Source organism: Nicotiana tabacum, chromosome 13, assembly GCF_000715075.1.
Source record: "Nicotiana tabacum cultivar K326 chromosome 13, ASM71507v2, whole genome shotgun sequence".
Classification (NCBI taxonomy): domain Eukaryota; kingdom Viridiplantae; phylum Streptophyta; class Magnoliopsida; order Solanales; family Solanaceae; genus Nicotiana; species Nicotiana tabacum.
The window spans coordinates 96,598,790-96,619,969 of record NC_134092.1 but is presented as its reverse complement, the minus strand read 5'-3'; positions in this window follow the sequence as shown (position 1 = coordinate 96,619,969).

The window sequence follows — 21,180 nt, the reverse complement described above, 5'->3', positions numbered from 1 at the left end:
TAGAATTGGAGGCTCCCCTTGTTTTCCGAGGAGATGATTCGAGAGGCTCGGTTCTTGAATACCCTTTCCATTGAAGGAGGCCAAAGAAGGGAATATCCCTTCCGTGATTATTTTACTGGGGTCGAAGATGCTACCGGCCTGAGCGACTTGGAGGTCTCGAGGAAGGACTCGGGTGAGGCGTCGAGTCTTTTCAACGAAGTACAACAAGCTCTTAATCGGGTAAGCCTTAACTCCCTTTGTTGGTATTACCTTTATGTTTGTTTTTCTTTTCTAACTTCTTTTCTTCTTTCTGCGTAGGCCTCAATGGTTCATCGAGAAGCATGTTCTCGGTCTCAAGCTGAGCTGAGTCGGTATGAGGCCGACCTCCGAAGGCTCACGGAGGAGAGAAATGCCCTTAAACTCCTTTGCGGGCAAAGAGAAGAGGAAATCAAGGATATCCGAGCTGAGTTGGCCAAGGCTCACCAAGATCAGTCCGACCTTCTCGAGTAGGTAATGAACATCTTAAAGCTCACGGGCTCGATTCGGGAATGGTGGCTAACATTTCAATCCCACAGCTGCAACAGAAGATCGAGGTGATCGGGCAGCTCCGCGAGGAGGTCGATACGATGAAGGCGTAGACCTTGGGTTGGAAAGAAGGTATGGACCGCTTTGCTGTAGAAAAAGAGACTACCTTATCCCAATTGTCATCTGCCGAAAGTCATCTTCGAAGCATAAAAGAGAAGATCTCGGCTCAGGAAAAGAAAATAGCGGAGCTCGAAGCTCGGTTAACTTCCGAATTTAAAAAGGCTAAATCTGAAGCTACAAAGGCTAAAGTCGAGGCATATGCAATCGTGGCCATCTACCTGGCCGATGCAGAAACCGCTCAAGTATAAGCAAGAGAGGCATCCGAGACCGCTCAAACTCGAGCACATTAGGTTGCTGAACTCGCCAAATGCCAATCTAGGAAGGAAACCCTCAAGGAGATCCATGCTCGAGGTTTCGATCTTACCGAAGAGATAATAAAGGCTAAAGAGCTTGAAGTCGGTGCTGGAGCCCTGGCTTCCGATGATGATAATGATGATGATGAGAGCAAGAGTGGGTCTGAGAGCAGGGAGGAGCTCGATGGAGAAGAGACTGCTCCCGTCGATAATCAGGAACCTTAGGGTTTTTCATTTTTGATCTTTTTGTGTAGGGTCCTGACCGGACCTTGTAAATACCCTTATATATAAAGATTTTTTGCTTTCCCGATTTGTCTTTGTTTCATTTTCTGCCTTGTGAAAATTTTGTTTCATTCATGCCTTATGAAAGTTTCCATAAGTTCGAGGCTTTAGGCAATGCGGTCGAAGTCGGACCATGTAGTTTTTATAACCGAGTGAGCGTTTGACCGAACTCTCATTAAGAGTAGCCCTTGGGCTTTATGGTTGAGTGAGTATTTTTTCAAACTCGAAGTAAGAGTAGCCTTTAGGCTTAATAGTCGAGTGAGTGTTTGATCGAACTCGAAGTAATATAGCCCGTAGGCTTTATGGTCGAGTGAGTGTTTTTTTCTCGAACTCGAAGTAATGTAACCCTTAGGCTTAATGGTCGAGTGAGTGTTTACTCGAACTCATGTAAGAGTAGCCCTTAGGCTTTATGGTCGAGTGAGTGTTTTTTGCTCGAACTCGAAGTAATGTAGCCCTTAGGCTTAATAGTCGAGTGAGTGTTTGCTCGAACTCGAAGTAATGTAGCCCGTAGATTTTATGGTCGAGTGAGTGTTTGCTCGAACTCAAAGTAAGAGTAGACCTTAGGCTTAATAGTCGATTGAGTGTTTGCTCGAGCTCGAATTAAGAGTAGCCTTTAGGCTTAATAGTCGAGTGAGTGTTTGCTCGAACTCGAAGTAAGAGTAACCCTTAGGCTTAATAGTCGAGTGAGTATTTGCTCGAACTCAAAGTAATGTAGCCCTTAGGCTTAATAGTCGAGTGAGTGTTTGCTCGAACTTGAATTAATGTAGCCCGTAGGCTTTATGGTCGAGTAAGTGTTTGCTCGAACTCGAAGTAAGAGTAGCCCTTAGGCTTTAATAGTCAAGTGAGTATTTTCTCGAACTCGAAGTAAGGGTAGCCCTTAGGCTTAGTAGTCGAGTGAGTGTTTGCTCGAACTCGAAGTAATGTAGCCCGTAGGATTTGTGGTCGAGTGAGTGTTTGCTCAAACTCGAAATAATGTAGCCCGTAGGCTTAATAGTCGAGTGAGTGTTTGCTCGAACTCGAAGTAAGAGTAGCCCTTATGCTTAATAATCAAGTGAGTGTTTGCTCGAACTCGAAGTAAGAGTAGCCCTTAGGATTTGTAGTCGAGTGAGTGTTTGATTGAACTCGAAATAATGTAGCCCGCAGGCTTAATAGTCGAGTGAGCATTTGCTCGAATTCGAAGTAAGAGTAGCCCTTAGGCTTAATAGTCGAGTGAGTGTTTGCTCGAACTCGAAGTAATGTAGCCTACGAGTAATGTATCCCGTAGGCGTTATGGTTGAGTGAGTGTTTTCTTGAACTTGAAGTAAGAGTAGCCCATAGGCTTAGTAGTCGAGTGAGTGTTTGCTCGAACTCAAAGTAATGTAGCCCGTAGTCTTTATGGTCAAGTGAGTGTTTTTTGCTCGAACTCGAAGTAATGTAACCCTTAGGCTTAATGGTCGAGTGAGTGTTTGCTCGAACGCGAAGTAAGAGTAGACCTTAGGCTTTATGGTCAAGTGAGTGTTTTTTGCTCGAACTCGAAGTAATGTAGCCCTTAGGATTAATAGTCGAGTGAGTGTTTGCTCGAACTCGAAGTAAGAGTAGCCCTTAGGCTTAGTAGTCGAGTGAGTGTTTGCTCGAACTCGAAGTAATATAGCCTGTAGATTTAATAGAGCTTGGTCTTGTTGATTTTTCAGTTGGCAGTCCCCGATCTATGGGGTAATTTTTCAAACTTCGGTCATTGATTCTTCCGGAACCAACCCTTTAACGTGAGGGTTCTTATAAGAGAAGGCCCTCTTATGTTTACGGTGCTATTGAAGAGGACGTCTCATGTTCATTACGACACTAACATTTGAACTACTTATTTAACTTTCAAATGGCAAAATTAACTCATCGTTCGGACAAGAAATAAGATAAAAATAAAAGGATTTAATTTCATTTAATTCCTTTATTTTAAAAAGTACATAAGCATTTTGCTATGTAGAAAAGAAATTTTCATGACTTGTGGCTATCTTGAACAACTTGTTTCTATGGGGATGGTTGCGCAATCCTCGGTCCCGATGAATGTATTCTGTTCCCGAAATTTCATTCCCTGGTTGACGTGGCATTCAGTGTTGTCGTATTCTCATATCATTCACCTACAGTGTTCGAATGCGAAGAATACGAATTAGAACACTGGAAGTTTTGTATCTTCGAAGATCCCACCAATGAATTGCTAGGTAATCCTTCACTCAGCAACATATCTTGTTTCCCTTAGGAAACCATACTATCAAGCGAAAGAATATCTAATAGTCCTCTAGTGGTTTGTGCTCGTGAATGGTCGGGTAACCTCCATTCGGTAGCAAACTTAACTTCCCGGTGAGCATTTGCTATCGAAGCAAAGATTATCTAATCGTACCCAAGTCGAAACTTGTTCGTTTGCCTTGTTATGAAAGGTCTTATCACTGCTGTCTTCGTAGTATGCTTTCCGTCGCTACCTCATTAGAAACCTTGCCAGAAAAACCCAATTGGAACAAAAACTAAACGAAGGGAAAAAGAGTGCAGCACATACTATCCGTTTGACTGTTGTTTGTCAGCAGTAATATCTTTTGAGGTGAGCCACGTTTCAGTTGTTGGGCAACTTGTCTCCGTTCTGGTTCTCCAACTCGTATGATCCTTTCCCAGTGACAGCTGAAACCCAGTAATGGCCTTCCCATGTTGGTCCTAACTTGCCCACATTTAGTTCTCGAGTGTTTTGAGTTACCTTCCTCAAGATCAAGTCTCCTACTTTGAAATAACGGAGGTTGGCTCTTCGATTATAGTATCGCTCCATTCTCTACTTTTGAGCCGCAATTTTGACATGCGCCAAGTCCCTGTGTTCCTCGAGAAGCTTCAAGTTGATTAGCATTGCTTCGTTGTTCGATTCTTCGTTCGTCTGGAAATACCTTAAGGTTGGTTCCCCTACTGTCACACCCCAAAACCGAGGAGCGCGACCAGCGCCCAACCGAGTGAACCCGACCGAGCAAGCCTATTAGATTTCTTTCTACCCAAACTCATCCACGAATGAAGATAATACATATTTTCATTAATTAGACAAAACGTGATCATGTCTACAATACCAATTCATTACCAATAGTTTTCATTATTTTAAAGTCTCAAATGGGACAAATAATACAACCACAACATAACATAGTTTGTCTTTCCCAGCACCAATACACAACCCACACTATGTCTACGAAGCCTCTATAGATAAAGAAGAGTACAATGATAATGTCGGCTACAAGACCCCGGCTATACCTCAAACAGAATACACAAAGAACAAAAGATACATGACCCCGGGATGAAGTGGGGCTCACCAAGTCAGCTAGGAAGAAGGTGTACTGCTATCACTGATCAATACCTCCTGCTGTGAAACCACCTGTATCCATTTAAAGATGCAGCGCCCCCGGCAAAATGGACGTTAGTACCGTCGAATAAGACTAGTATGAAAACCAAACACCAATTTAAGAATTTAGAAAAACAATATGAATATGATAAATCAGGGCGACAATAGCATGATATAGCTAACCGTTTAAACCAGAGCAAGCTTATTAAGAGCTATCAATATCATTTATAGGATTTAATATGAGATCCTATGTAACCATATCCACACAAAGCGGCCCTACCGCCTCACCCGATGTATGCGAGTGGAGGTATAAGTACAATACCACAATTCTACTCAAGTGGCCCTGCCGCCTCACCCCAATGTATGCGGGTGGATATATAACCATAGTACCACGAACTTACACAAAGAGGCTATGCCGTCTCACCTCAATGTATGTGGGTGAAAATGCATCAATGATACCAATACCAACACAAGCGGCTATGACGCCTCACCCCAATGTATGCGGGTGGAAATGCATCAACAATACCAATACCAACACAAAGCGGCTATGCCGCCTCACCCCAATGTATATATATATATATATATATATATATATATATATATATATATATATATATATATATATATATATATATATATATATATATATATATATATATATATATATATATATATATATATATATATATATATATATATATATATATATATATATATATATATATATATATATATATATATATATATATATATATATATATATATACAAAGCGGTCGTACCGCCTCACCCCAATATATGCGGGTGGAGATGCAGTCCCACAATACCATAATCTCTACACAAAGCGGTCATGCCGCCTCACCCCAATATATGCGGATGGAGGTGTATCACAATCACAATCTCTATTCCATAATCCCTACACAAAGCGGTCATGCCGCCTCACCCCCAATATATGCGGGTGGAGGTGTATCACAATCACAATCACAATCTCTACACAACTTGGCATAATAACTTTCACATAAATCACGACTTGAAATTATAACATAAATCTCTAACTTCTTTTCTTCTTTCTGCGCAGGCCTCAATGGTTCATCGAGAAGCATGTTCTCGGTCTCAAGCTGAACTGAGTCGGTACGAGGCCGACCTCTGAAGGCTCACGGAGGAGAGAAACGCCCTTAAACTCCTTTGCGGGCAAAGAGAAGAGAAAATCAAGGATATCCGAGCTGAGTTGGCCAAGGCTCAGCAAGATCAGTCCGACCTTCTCGAGTAGGTAATGAACATCTTAAAAGCTCACGGGCTCGATTCGAGAATGGTGGCTAACATTTCAATCCCACAGCTGCAACAGAAGATCGAGGTGATCGGGCAGCTCCGCGAGGAGGTCAATACGATGAAGGCGGAGACCTTGGGTTGGAAAGAAGGTATGGACCGCTTTGCTGTAGAAAAAGAGACTACCTTATCCCAATTGTCATCTGCCGAAAGTCATCTTCGAAGCATGAAAGAGAAGATCTCGGCTCAGGAAAAGAAAATAGCGGAGCTCGAAGCTCGGTTAACTTCCGAACTTAAAAAGGCTAAATCTGAAGCTACAAAGGCTAAAGCCGAGGCATATGCAATCGTGGCCATCTACCTGGCCGATGCAGAAACCGCTCAAGTATAAGCAAGAGAGGCATCCGAGACCGCTCAAACTCGAGCACATTAGGTTGCTGAACTCGCCAAATGCCAATCTAGGAGGGAAACCCTCAAGGAGATCCATGCTCGAGGTTTCGATCTTACCGAAGAGATAATAAAGGCTAAAGAGCTTGAAGTCGGTGCTGGAGCCCTGGCTTTCGATGATGATAATGATGATGATGAGAGCAAGAGTGGGTCTGAGAGCAGGGAGGAGCTCGATGGAGAAGAGACTGCTCCCGTCGATAATCAGGAACCTTAGGGTTTTTCATTTTTGATCTTTTTGTGTAGGGTCCTGATCGGACCTTGTAAATACCCTTATATATAAAGATTTTTTGCTTTCCCGATTTGTCTTTGTTTCATTTTCTGCCTTGTGAAAATTTTGTTTCATTCATGCCTTATGAAAGTTTCCATAAGTTCGAGGCTTTAGGCAATGCGGTCGAAGTCGGACCATGTAGTTTTTATAACCGAGTGAGCGTTTGACCGAACTCTCATTAAGAGTAGCCCTTGGGCTTTATGGTTGAGTGAGTATTTTTTCAAACTCGAAGTAAGAGTAGCCTTTAGGCTTAATAGTCGAGTGAGTGTTTGATCGAACTCGAAGTAATATAGCCCGTAGGCTTTATGGTCGAGTGAGTGTTTTTTTCTCGAACTCGAAGTAATGTAACCCTTAGGCTTAATGGTCGAGTGAGTGTTTACTCGAACTCATGTAAGAGTAGCCCTTAGGCTTTATGGTCGAGTGAGTTTTTTTGCTCGAACTCGAAGTAATGTAGCCCTTAGGCTTAATAGTCGAGTGAGTGTTTGCTCGAACTCGAAGTAATGTAGCCCGTAGATTTTATGGTCGAGTGAGTGTTTGCTCGAACTCAAAGTAAGAGTAGACCTTAGGCTTAATAGTCGATTGAGTGTTTGCTCGAGCTCGAATTAAGAGTAGCCTTTAGGCTTAATAGTCGAGTGAGTGTTTGCTCGAACTCGAAGTAAGAGTAACCCTTAGGCTTAATAGTCGAGTGAGTATTTGCTCGAACTCAAAGTAATGTAGCCCTTAGGCTTAATAGTCGAGTGAGTGTTTGCTCGAACTTGAATTAATGTAGCCCATAGGCTTTATGGTCGAGTAAGTGTTTGCTCGAACTCGAAGTAAGAGTAGCCCTTAGGCTTTAATAGTCAAGTGAGTGTTTTCTCGAACTCGAAGTAAGGGTAGCCCTTAGGCTTAGTAGTCGAGTGAGTGTTTGCTCGAACTCGAAGTAATGTAGCCCGTAGGATTTGTGGTCGAGTGAGTGTTTGCTCAAACTCGAAATAATGTAGCCCGTAGGCTTAATAGTCGAGTGAGTGTTTGCTCGAACTCGAAGTAAGAGTAGCCCTTATGCTTAATAATCAAGTGAGTGTTTGCTCGAACTCGAAGTAAGAGTAGCCCTTAGGATTTGTAGTCGAGTGAGTGTTTGATTGAACTCGAAATAATGTAGCCCGCAGGCTTAATAGTCGAGTGAGCATTTGCTCGAATTCGAAGTAAGAGTAGCCCTTAGGCTTAATAGTCGAGTGAGTGTTTGCTCGAACTCGAAGTAATGTAGCCTACGAGTAATGTATCCCGTAGGCGTTATGGTTGAGTGAGTGTTTTCTTGAACTTGAAGTAAGAGTAGCCCATAGGCTTAGTAGTCGAGTGAGTGTTTGCTCGAACTCAAAGTAATGTAGCCCGTAGTCTTTATGGTCAAGTGAGTGTTTTTTGCTCGAACTCGAAGTAATGTAACCCTTAGGCTTAATGGTCGAGTGAGTGTTTGCTCGAACGCGAAGTAAGAGTAGACCTTAGGCTTTATGGTCAAGTGAGTGTTTTTTGCTCGAACTCGAAGTAATGTAGCCCTTAGGCTTAATAGTCGAGTGAGTGTTTGCTCAAACTCGAAGTAAGAGTAGCCCTTAGGCTTAGTAGTCGAGTGAGTGTTTGCTCGAGCTCGAAGTAATGTAGCCTGTAGACTTAATAGAGCTTGGTCTTGTTGATTTTTCAGTTGGCAGTCCCCGATCTATGGGGTAATTTTTCAAACTTCGGTCATGGTCGGCCCTTAAGCCTGTTTGAACATGAAGTAGAAAGATTTTTCTAAAATATGAGATACCGGTAAAGAAGAAGTTTCTCTTTATAAGTCATTATACATATGTTTGTGTTTTGTGCCAGGGCTCGAGAAAAACTACGCGGGCATAGTTCGTCTGACCATTTGGCCCTTACACTTTTTCCTATCGAGACCCTGTTTGACATGAAGTATCTTTCTTGTATCGAACTTGATTTATTCGATGGCAATTGCCCCCCAGTGTTCGACGTTGATTGTAAAGAGGCCTCGGATACTGTTGAATTGTTCTAAGTTAGCACGATTAATGGTTGCCTCATTAAAAACCTTGCCGAAAAATCCATTTGGGATAAAACCGGTCTAAGGAAAAATAGTATAACACGTGCTTTCAGGCCTAAAGTCTTCGGGTTGAATAATCCATCCATGTTCCTGGTCGAACTCCTGCGAAGGTTAGTTTCAAAATATAAATGAACATGGGAGGGTCGTACCTTAGCAGTAGTATCATTTTAGGTGCGACACATTCCAATTGTTTGGTAGTTGTTTGTCGTTTATCACACCGATCTTGTAGGATCCTTTTCCGACGATTTCGAGAACCTGATACGGTCCTTCCCAGTTCGGACCCAATTTTCCTTCATTTGTATTTCGGGTGTTGAGGGTGACTTTCCTTAGCACTAAGTCCCCGATTTTAAAATGGCGAAGATTGGTTCTTCGATTATAGTATCTTTCGATCCGCTGGTTTTGGGCGGCCAATCAGACGAGAGCTGCTTCTCATTTTTCGTCCAATAATTCTAGGCTTATGTTCATTGTTTCGTTATTCGACTCATTTTTTGCATATATAAATCTGACGCTAGTTTCTCCGACCTCAACCGAGATAAGAGCTTTGGCGCCATAAACCAACGAGAATGGTGTTGCTCCGATATTGGATTTTGATGTTGTGCAGTACGCCCATAGGACTTCGGGTAGTATTTCTCTCCATTTTCCTTTAGCGTTGGTTAATATTTTCTTAAGATTTTGGATGATGGTTTTGTTGGTCGATTCGTCCTGTCCATTCCCGCTGGGATGATAAGGCGTTGATAGGACCCTTTTGATTTTGTGGTCTTCGAGAAACTTAGTCACTTTGCTGCCGATAAATTGCTTTTCATTATCACATACAATCTCGGATGGCATCCCGAACCGACATATGATGTGGTCCCAAATGAAGTCTATCACTTCCTTTTCTCTGACTTTCTCGAAAGCCTGTGCTTCAACCCATTTAGAGAAATAATCAGTCATAAACAAAATAAACTGAGCCTTACCTGGGGCCGATAGGAGGGGGCCGACGATGTCCATTCCCTATTTCATGAAGGGCCATGGAGATAGGACCGAATGGATAAATTCCCCGGGTTGATGAATCATGGGCGCATGTCTTTGGCATTTGTTGCATTTTTGAACGATCTCCTTTGCATCCTTGTTCATATCGGTCCAATAATACCCTGCTCTGATTATTTTGTGGACCAACGAATCGGCACCGGAATGATTTACACAAGTGCCTTCGTAAATTTCACGTAAGATGTAATCGGTGTCTCCCGGTCCCAAACATATTGCCAGTGAACCATCGAACGTCCTCCTAAACAACGTTCTGTCTTCGGACAAGGAGAACCGTGCTGCCTTTCTACGCAGAGCCCTCGATTCTTTTGGATCTGACGGAAGATTCCCGTTCTTAAAGTACTCTATGTATTTGTTTCTCCAATCCTAGGTTAAACTCGTGGAGTTTATCTCGGTGTGGCCTTCTTCGATTATTGATTTCAGGAGTTGTACGATAGTCCCCGAGTTGAGTTCGTCATCCTCGACCGACGAACCTAAGTTTGCAAGAGCGTCGGCCTTACTGTTCTGCTCTCGAAGTAAATATTGCAAAGTCCATTCCTTAAATCGATGTAGAGTCACTTGTATTTTATCCAAGTACCTCTGCATTCCATCTTCTCGGACTTCAAAAGTCCCGTTGACTTGATTTACCATGAGGAGGGAATCACATTCAGCCTCCATGACCTCAGCTCCCAAACTTCTAGCTAGTTCGAGACCTGCAATCATAGCCTCATACTCGGCCTCATTGTTAGTCAATTTTGTAGTTTTAATAGACTGTCTAACTACATTACCTGTGGATGATTTTAGTACGATGCCTAGTTCGAACACTTTTGCGTTCGAAGCACCGTCCGTAAAGATGGTCCAGACTCCCGAAGTGGTACTCGATTTTATCAGTAATTCCTTTTCAATCTCGGGTACAAAGGTCGGCGTAAAGTCAGCCATGAAGTCCACTAAGATTTGAGATTTGATAGCGGTTCGAGGTCGATACACGATGTCGTACCCGCCGATATCTATGACCCATTTGGCCAATCGACCTGAAAGCTCAGGTTTGTGTAAAATATTTCGTAGAGGATAAGTTGTTACAACATGTATCAGATGGCACTGGAAATATGGTTTTAGTTTCCTAGAGGCACTTATTAAATCAAGCGCTAATTTTTCTAAGTGTGGATATCTAGTTTCGGCCTCACCTAAAGTTCAACTGACATAATAAATAGGGAATTGCGTACCTCGTTCTTCTCGAATCAGGACTCCACTTACCGCTATCTCTGAGACAACTAAATACAGATAAAGTTGTTCGTTTGCTTTCAGGGGAAGAAGCAATGGTGGGCTCGATAAATACCATTTTATTTCTTCCAAAGCCTGCTAACATTCCGGAGTCCATGAAAAATTGCTTTTCTTCTTAAGTGGAGAGAAAAATCGATGGCTCCTATATGAGGATCTCAAAATGAATCGTCCCAGGGCGGCTATTTGTCCCGTTAGCCTCTGTACGGCCTTTACATTATCTACCACTGTGATGTCCTCGATAGCTTTGATTTTATCGGGGTTAATTTCGATTCCTCGATTGGACACCATGAAACCGAGAAACTTGCCCGAGCCAACCCCGAATGCATATTTTTCGGGATTGAGCTTCATCTTGTACTCCCTTAGTATGTCGAAAGTTTCCTGTAAATGCTTTAAATGGTATTCTGCTCGCAGGGATTTAACTAACATGTCATCAATATAAACCTCCATTGATTTTCCTATTTGCTTTTCGAACATTCGGTTTACTAGGCATTGATAAGTTGCAGCAACATTTTTTAGACCTAATTGCATTACATTATAACAATAAGTCTCGTACTTAGTGATAAACGAGGTCTTTTCCTGATCCTCCGGGTTCATCTATATTTGGTTGTACTCGAAATAGGCATCGAGAAAACTGAGAGTCTTGTGGCCGGACGTGGCATCGATCATACGATCGATATTAGGGAAAGGAAAAGAATCCTTAGGGCATGGTTTATTCAGGTCTTTATAATCTATACACATTCTAAGTTTGTTCCTCTTTTTAGGGACTACCACCATATTTGCTAGCCATTCAGGGTATTTTACTTCCCGAATAGACCCTATTTTAAGAAGTTTGGTTACCTCGTCTTTGATGAAGGCATGTTTGACCTCAGACTGTGGCCTTCATTTTTGTTTTACCAGATGAAATTTTGGGTCCAAGCTTAGCCTATGAGTGGTGATTCCCGGTGGGATCCCTGTCATGTCAAGATGGGACCAAGCAAAACAGTTCATGTTAGCTATAAGAAATTGAATAAGCTTTTTCATGAGCTCGGGATCTAACCCCATGCCCATGTATACCTTTCGTTCCGGCAGATGTTTGACTAGCGTGATTTGCTCCAGTTCTTCGACCGTTAATTGGGTAGCGTCGGAATCATCGAGGACCGCGAAGGATCGAGGAATCCCATGTTCATCATCTTCATCAGTCTTCTGATTCTCTAGTTGGTTGAAGCTGACGTTTATGATTGCTATTTGGTATCATGTTTCCCCCTTCGAGTCCGATCTTTCTGTCGACAATAGTGAAGATATCGAAATTGCTTCCTCGACGACAAACATTTCTTTTTGCGGCCGGTTGTTCTCCATAAACTGTTTTGGCTCCCTCCGATGTTGGGAATTTCATAACCTGGTAGAGGGTCGAGGGTACGACTCTCATATTGTGGATCCACGGTCTTCCAAAAAAGGCGTTGTACCTCATATCGCCTTCGATTACGTGAAACTTCATTTCTTGGATGGTTCCGGCCACGTTTACTGGCAGAATTATCTCGCCCTTAGTAGTTTCACATGCCATATTGAATCTATTTAGAACCATGGTTGTGGGCATAACCTGGTCATGTAGACCGAGCTGCTCTACGACCTTCGATCTAATAATGTTGGCCGAGCTACCTGGGTCAATTAACACATACTTAACTTGAGTTTTATTTATAAGTACAGATATTACCAGTGCATCGTTGTGAGGTTGCATGACTTCTTCTGCATCTTCATCATTAAAGGACAGGATTCCTATGGGTGCGTAATCCTGAGTTTGAGATCTCTTCTCTCTTATAACCGACATCTTAGTGCGTTTAAGCACCGGCCCCCCTGAGGGATATCGATCCCACCGATGATCATGTGGATGATGTGTTGTGGCTTTTTATGTTCGTTTTGTCTACTGAAATATTTGTTATGAAATGGTTTTTGTCCATGTCCCTTAAACGTTCTCGAAGGTGCCCTTTATTGAATAACCAGGCTACCTCCTCTCTCAGTTGCCTGCAATCTTCCGTTCTGTGGCCATGAGTGTCATGATATTTACACATTTGATTGAGATTCCTCTAAGCAGGATTGGTCTGCAGAGGTCGAGGCCATTTAGTATCTTTGATGCGTCCGATAGCCGACACGATGGTGGATGCATCGATGCAGAAGTTATACTATGATAACCGTGGTGCTTCCTTAGGTTTGGTATGCCTGTCGAAACCATTCCTGTTCATCAGCCCCCGAGAAACTTGGCCTCGATCACTTCTTTTATCGTTTTGTATGGGGTTACGTCTTGGTTCGTTCCCCCTATGGTCTCCACTATATGGTCGGTATCGGTCCCTGATCGGCCTTGGTTCTCAATTGATGTCCCTTTTAACAACGGACCCAGAACCCAACTGGTCGTCTTCGACTCTAATTTTGATTGATACCGATTATGCACATCGGCCCAAGTAATAGCTGGGTACTTGATCAGGTTATGCTTCAACCGCCGTGAAGCCATCGAACTTCGTTCGTTTAGACCTTGAGTGAAAGCTTGAACAGCCTAATCATCTGTGATTGGCGGTAGATCCATTCGCTCTATTTGGAAACGAGATACGAACTCTCTTAGCATCTCATTATCTTTTTGTCTTACCTTGAATAGGTCCGACTTCCTGGTCTCGACCTTTATTTCCCCAGCATGTGCATTTACGAAAGAATCTGCAAGCATAGCAAAAGAATCGATAGAGTTAGGCGGTAAATTATGATACCATATCATTGCTCCCTTTGAAAGGGTTTCACCGAATTTTTTCAATAATACAGATTCGATCTCGTCATCTTCTAGATCGTTCCTTTTAATGGCACATGTGTAAGAGGTGACGTATTCGTAGGGATCGGCCATTCCATTATATTTAGGAATTTTGGGTATGCGGAACTTCTTGGGGATCGGTTTTGGAGCTGCGCTCGGGGGAAAGGGCTTTTGTACAAATTTTTTGGAATCCAACCCTTTCAATACTGGTGGAGCCCCCGGGATCTGATCAACCTTGGAGTTATATGTTTCCACTTTTTTGTCGTTTGCTTCGATTCTTCTTTCTCCTGACTCTATTCGTTTTGTCAGTTCCTCGAGTATCTTAGCAATTTCGGGATTAGTCCCTGATTCTTGCTCATTTGACCTTACTATAGTTGGCCCCGTTCTGCGAGTGACTTCTCGGGGTGGACTGGGCCCCGGTCAGCTCGGTGCCTAAGTTTGACTCTGCAACTGAGCTATTGCTACCTGTTGAGCTAGCAAAATTTCAAAAATCATACGCAAGTTGATTCCGTTTTCCTCAACGTTTTGGGTATTTCGAGTTGCAGGTCGAGTTCTACCATGAATGTTATTTTCAGGGTCGGAACGTTGGTTTGCCTCGATGGACACATGCGAATTAACATCTATTGGCACTTCGATCCGAGCTCCAACGGCATCGACAAGCGGCATTTCATCCCCGGGCGTCAAGTTGTTGTTCTTATCTTAAACGCCAGCTTCGTTATCGATAGGTAGGGCCATTAATTGAGAGTTTGTTATTTCTAACCTGAAATCAAAGACACTTCTGAGAGCAAGCATGGTGTGTTTTATAGAGATTCGTACCAAATAATCACTGTTATACTTAGCCCCATAGTGGGCGCCAAACTGTTTACCCGAAAAATAGATAGAGTTAAATTTATACATAGTTCTTAGGATATGTGGTATAACTTAGTGCAAATCGGAAAGGTAAGTAGAAATATATCGAATATCGACTGTAAAGAATGAAATACAAACCAAATTGAATGGAGAATTCTTTATAAACAAGCAAGATGAATCAATGTATAAAGCTCATAAGAGGATAATCTCTACTGTATTTCTCTGTGAATATCAATAATATCTGAGAATGAGAGTGTATGAATGCCTTAATGTTGGATCCCCTTTACAGAAATGATAGCCATCCCTCTTATAGTGGAGGGATCCTACTTTGGATATAATTAAATATACATAGTGGAGATCCCATGGTAGATTAGCTTTTTTCTAATTCCCGCCGAGATTCTTTCCCTTAGTGCGGTTGTAACGGCTCTTGTCTCTTGGCTCGATCTTGATCAGACTTGGTATTGGTCGATTTTCAGATTTAGAGCTTGATATTAACTCGAGCTCGATATTGACTCGGGGCTCGGTATCGACTTGGGCTCGGTATTGGTCGGTCTCTGGCTCTTAAGCTCGATAACACCACTTCATATCATAGTTCGATTTGGACTCGAGTTCGATAATGACTTCGAGCTTGGTATTTGATCGGTTCCTGAAACTTGAGCTCGGTAACCTGTTTTCAGATCTCATCTCGATATTATGAAGACGCTCTTCGGTCCATTATATTCCAATCTTGACCAATCATACGAAGGTCGAAACTGGTTTTGACCGTATACAAAAATAGAATGAAATTCGTTGTTCTTGCCTTCATTCTTGTTAGTTTAGTTAGAGGTGCCAATGGATCTTTAAAAACCGACTAAATCGACTGAACCATACCATATCGAATTGGTTATTAGATTTTTTAAAAATAAAAATGCAGGTTTTTATATAAATTTATAATCGTACCGATAATTAGGGTAGGTTCTAAATTTTATAAAAAATAAGTTGAAGAAATACCGAACCGTACCAAATAAATTTATATATAAAAAAATATTGTATATTTTAAGTTTAAAAACAATGAAATATTAATATTTCATTGGGTCTTGGGATTTAAAAACGGTTACAAGCCAACAGATAATTAACACCTAAAATACAACTCCCAAAAACTATTCTGCTACTTTCTTTGAAATTAATTAAAATAGTTCTATGAGTAGGAAGCCACAAACATTTAATATTTTTCCTCTCGTATGATTTAAATTTTACTTATTGGATACTTAATCGTCTAATAAACTCAATTCTTGAGTCTCTTAACATCTTTTACTCGTATGATTTTTATTTTTCTCATCTTTGCTTAATTTATGTTGTTATAGGATAGTGTGATGAATTTCTATTCTGGTCATCTTTCATGTTCTCTTGACTAATCACCTTTTATTAAACAGTAAAAAATATCTAAAGAGCTTTGACAAAGCCCTATGCAAACAACGGTGGACCAGAATTTTGTACCAACAGATTTAGTCAAAAATCGGATTAGACAGTTAATGTATAAGTGCACCGGTAAATAACATTTGCGCACTACTCTTTCTTTCATCACATAACTTCAAAATGAGTCACTTTTTTAAAATATTGGAAAAAATCTAAAAAGATAACAAAAAATATCTATTTACTTTAAAATTTTAAAATTTTAAGATTTATCTATATAAATTAACAAATTTTATTTAAAAAATTTAGCAATTTTAACCAAAAAGTATTTAACCAACTTAAAAGTCGTACTATAACTCTAAGAAATTTAACGTGCAAAGTTGTTACAAATAAAAGATACGGAAAATAAGAGTTTTAAACTAAACTAATTAATACAAATGATTAAAAGATATTATACACCAAACTAAAATTTTGAGTATAACACAATTTAATAATTTCAATATAAACTAACTAAATTAAATTAAATGATTACAAATAAATTCAATAAAGCACTCTCATTCTTTTTGCAAAAGTTATAGAAAGGAGAACCAAAATTCACTTTGTAGAAAGGTATAACTTTTAATTGAAGTAAAATGAAGTTTAGTAAGAATAGCTTTTATTGGATTAAAATAAAGAAAAGAAATCATAAAGAGAAGTTAAAAAAAACCTAGACAAAAAAAAGGAACAACACGGCAACAATAAGCAAAATTAATATACGACTACAACAAAGTGATGAACTAGAGCATGAATTCAAATGTGAATTCAATATACACGTTTAGCAAAAGGACCATAGCTAAAAGAAATAATGTTTCAATTTGTTTCTTTAGAAGTGGTTCAAACTTCCAACGTTAGGCCTTACTTTGAACCCATTTGACCATTGCTCTACAACTTCTATCTGTGTCAAGTAGGTTCAAGTATTTTAGCATTTATTTGTTTCATGTTTTCCTGATGAAATTCTCAAGAATAATTAAGTTTTCAACTGAACCCCTTCGTACAAGGTTGGTCCGCCCCTGTATGCAAGTACACATGTTATCGTGTTTTAACTTTTGCTAGTGACTCTTACATGACGTTTTAAAAAAATATTAAAAATTAATCGAACTGTATCGATACCGAAGAGAAATCGAGATGATTGAAACGATTTCAAAAAGTCTAATTTTAATTATATAAGATAGAATAATCAAAAAAATGATATGATATAAGTTTTATAAAATAACCAATCGAACCGAACCATAAACACCCTTAAGTTTAGTTACCGTAAAACTTTTAACCATGAATGCAATTGTATCATTTGTTGCTTAGTTTGGTGATGAAAAATCGAGAAAGATTCATTCACTTAATACTGCATTTAAATTTCATCTTAAGTATACTTATCGTTGTGGCTTTAGTGTTTATAGAAATCATATCAGTAGATCAGGATAAACCAATGATTTGTTAAGTGTTTGTCTGGTCAAACAAGGATTTCACTAAAAGAAAAATCTTGAGAGTAATAGAACGAGATGAAATTAGAGAATGGCGCGTGTTTGACCAAAAAATATAACTCTTGGTTCAAATAATTAAATTTATGTGATAATGAGTTAAACCTAATTAATAATAATATTTCTAGATGTGACTTCCGAAAGTGTGATTAGCGTCGAATAGATTTGGCAGAAACGTGATAACAATATGCAATAACTATTCTAAAAAGTATAAGTAATAATGTAACATTTAATAATAATGAATAATAAATAAATGGCATTTAAGTAAATATAAGGAGTGATTCACCCAATAAAGGATGAACTGGATGGTTGTTCCTCCTGATAATGATGAGTGACAGACAAAGGTAGTGTTTGTATCTTAGTAAGAGAGAGAGAATCTTTTATCAAAGTTTGTTCTTACAAATGAATATCACATGTCTCATATCATTGTCTCTTTTTCTATTTATATGAGACATATTTCTAGTAAACCCTAATAGTACAATTGCAGAGAATATCCACTAGAATATTTCCTTTAATATCCTATTTCGAAAATTAGTCGTTACAGCTTCATCAGCAGTGCTCGTCCTCGACCATTATCGACATCTCATCCATAACACTCGTCGTCTCCTCGGCTATGAGTCTCGTTACTTCCTGGTCCACCTCGACTAACGACGGCTCGAGAATCTTTCTTTATCTATGGTCGTCCCATTATGGCATTGTACGCGGTGTCTTGGTCTATGATATGGAATGTCGTTTCCAGAGATACGCTGCCGGCCAAGACGGGGAGAGTAATTTCCCCGGATGTCCGTTCAACTGCATTATTAAAACCAGTTAGCGTGATGCAGTGCGGTACTATCTTATCCTTGAGTTTCATTTGGGTAAGTACTCGGGGATAAATAATGCACGCGCTGGTTCCGTCATCAGTCATAATATGTTTAACATCAGTATCTAAAATTCGTAGAGTAATAACGAGGGCATCATGACGAGGAAAGACCAAACCGTCGGCATCCGACTTGTCGAAGATGATACTTTCTTCAAGTTTGTCGTACAGTTCGCGGGTGATGGATCGCTTGAGTTTGTGGGTAGTGGTGAACTTCACGTTGTTGATAGAGGCGTCGTCTCCGATGATCATGTTGATGGTACGGGCAGGTGAGGGCGCTTTGGGTGGCCCTTGATGTTTGCGTCCTCTGGCGAAATTGGTTCTTCCCTTATCGCTTAGCAGCTCTTTAAGATGTCCTTGTCGTAGCATATTCGTGACCCCCTGCCTTAGGGCGATGCGGTCTTCCGTCTTGTGCCCTCGTTCCTGGTGGAACTCACAGAGTCGGACATTCTGCTATTATGGTCTTATCTCATCTTTGGTGGCCACTTCACTTTTGGCCCGAGCTTCTCCAGGGCGTAGACTATCTCTGTAGGTGACACACAAAAATGGTAAGCAGATAACAAGAGGGAATACCTCTGTCGTTTCGATGAGTTCTCGTCCTTGTTCTGGATGGACCTTCTTGGTAGCAGGGGTGGCGGCCGTTCTGATATATGGTTGGCGTCATTCCCTGTTAGGTCACAGAATTGGGTGATATGATCTGGCATTGTCTCTTTGATCCTTTCTTGATTCCACGTGTACTGAGGTTAGCCGGTGGGTTGGCCCATTGAGGTCAACCTCATCTGCGCGGACTTCGGCACAATAAGCATTGTGGATTTCGTCCCAAGTGGTTGGGGGATACTTCATCAACCAACTTAATAATTTCCTCGTTGCTCTTGAACCATCCTTGCTCAGCCCGTTCTGAAAAGCTGACCGCCATCCCTTCGGACACGTTTGGCAAAGTCATCCTTACTCGGTTTAATCGGGCGAGGGAGTCCCCCAGTCCCTCTCCCAGAGATTAATTGACAGCAAATATGTCATTCACTCTTGCCTCGGCCTTTTTGGCTCCGGCGTGGGTCATTACGAACTTGTCGGCCATTTCTTCAAAGGTTTCAATGGAGCGTGCTAGTAGTTGCGAATACCAAGTTAATGCCCCTCCTGTGAGGGTTTCGCCGAACTTCTTGAGCAAAATGGAAGACACATGTTCCTTGACGAGGTCGTTGCGTTTTACAGCGGTGATGTAATGAGTCAGATATAAGTTCACTACGGAAAGTTCAAAGGGAAACCTACTTATCCAGATGCAATTAATCCTTGCATGTAAATCACACACTCGTCCGTGCATTCCTTTGTCTTATAGCCATTCCCCATTTGGTAATGTGTCAATAGCAAACTCAATCTCCCGCTCTGGCGGAAGGCCTGGAAGCTCATCGAGAAAAACATCGGGAAACCCATTAACCACCGGAATAGATTGAAGGGTCGGTGACTCTGTTTTCACATCCTGTACCCAAACTAAGTGATAAATATAGCCCTTTATGATCATCTTCCTTGCCTTGAGATAGGAAATAAACCTACCTCTCGACGATGCAGTATTACCTTTCCACTCTAGAACTGGCTCCCCTGGAAACTGGAACCGAACCATCTTTGATCTACAATCAACGTTAGCATAACAAGAAGCCAACCAATCCATACCCATTATAACACAGCCGATTTCTATTCCTCCTTATAGAATGGCACCCGCAGAGCTGAGAGAGTTGAAAGAACAACTGAGGGATTTGCTTGAAAAAGGCTTTATCAGACCTAGTGCATCACCGTGGGGAGCACCTTTGTTATTTGTGAGAAAGAAAGATGGTTCCTTGCGGATGTGTATTGATTACAGAAAGTTAAATAAGGCGACGATCAAGAATAAGTACCCCCTCCTGAGGATTGATGATTTATTTGATCAGTTGCAGGGTGCCAGGTGTCTCTCAAAGATTGACTTGAGGTCGGGGTACCATCAGGTAAGGGTTAGAGAAAAGGATATTCTGAAGACAACATTCAGGACCATATACGGACACTTTGTGTTTCGTGTTATGTCATTCGGTTTGACTAATTCCCCAGCGGTACGGGGTTGCGTCATCACTGTACGACTGTTCGACGAACCGGTCAGCGTCCCTCTTCGGTAATAGCTCGGGGCGCCCGGTATTTTATCAACCCTTTCCTGGTGCTCTTTCATTTGATCTCGGAGTGCTTTGTTCTCATTCTCCATTTCTTCCATCCTTTTCAGAATGGCTGCAAGGGCGTTGTCACCTGCACTATTAATGACATTGTGAGTAATACCTGTCGTTGGAGGAGGAGGGAGTTGGTTGCAGTGCTCGTCTGCTGGTTGTATGGGGGAAGTCCCTGCGTTTGCTGTAATCGTGTCTCGGGCGGGCTTGTTGAGGATGTTGGTTAGCGTGTCAATTAGCCACGCTTCGAGGAGCGTTTTTATAGCTGGGGGAGTCTCTTCCCCCAGAGACGTGAAGGCTCCCTTACTAAGAGATTTGTAATACTGCAGTGAGGGGGGGGCAGACCCATATCGCCTAAGGGAGGCACTGGGCGATATGAGGGTGTAATCCCAAATTTTACAGTCTTCCTCCATCAAAACCCTATATCCACTTCTTCCTTTTCCATTCTTGCACATATTTTCCCTTTGTTCTAGCGATTCTCACCGTTCTTCACTCCTCCGTTGTTTGATACCTTCCTTTCTTTTGTTGGAAATATGTCTAATGTACCTTATGATTCCAACGAGGGAAGTGACCCAGTCCCTCTAGCGATTCTTTTTCCTCCTCACGCGGAGAACATTCCCACTGACGTTGAGGACGAAAGCTTCCTGATGTTGGAAGAGATAATTCCTCGTAACCCCGACGCTAGGTTTGATTTTTTAAAATTGCCTGAAGCCGAACCTGAGACCTTTAAGTCGGCGATGAAGGAGGCTGACTTAT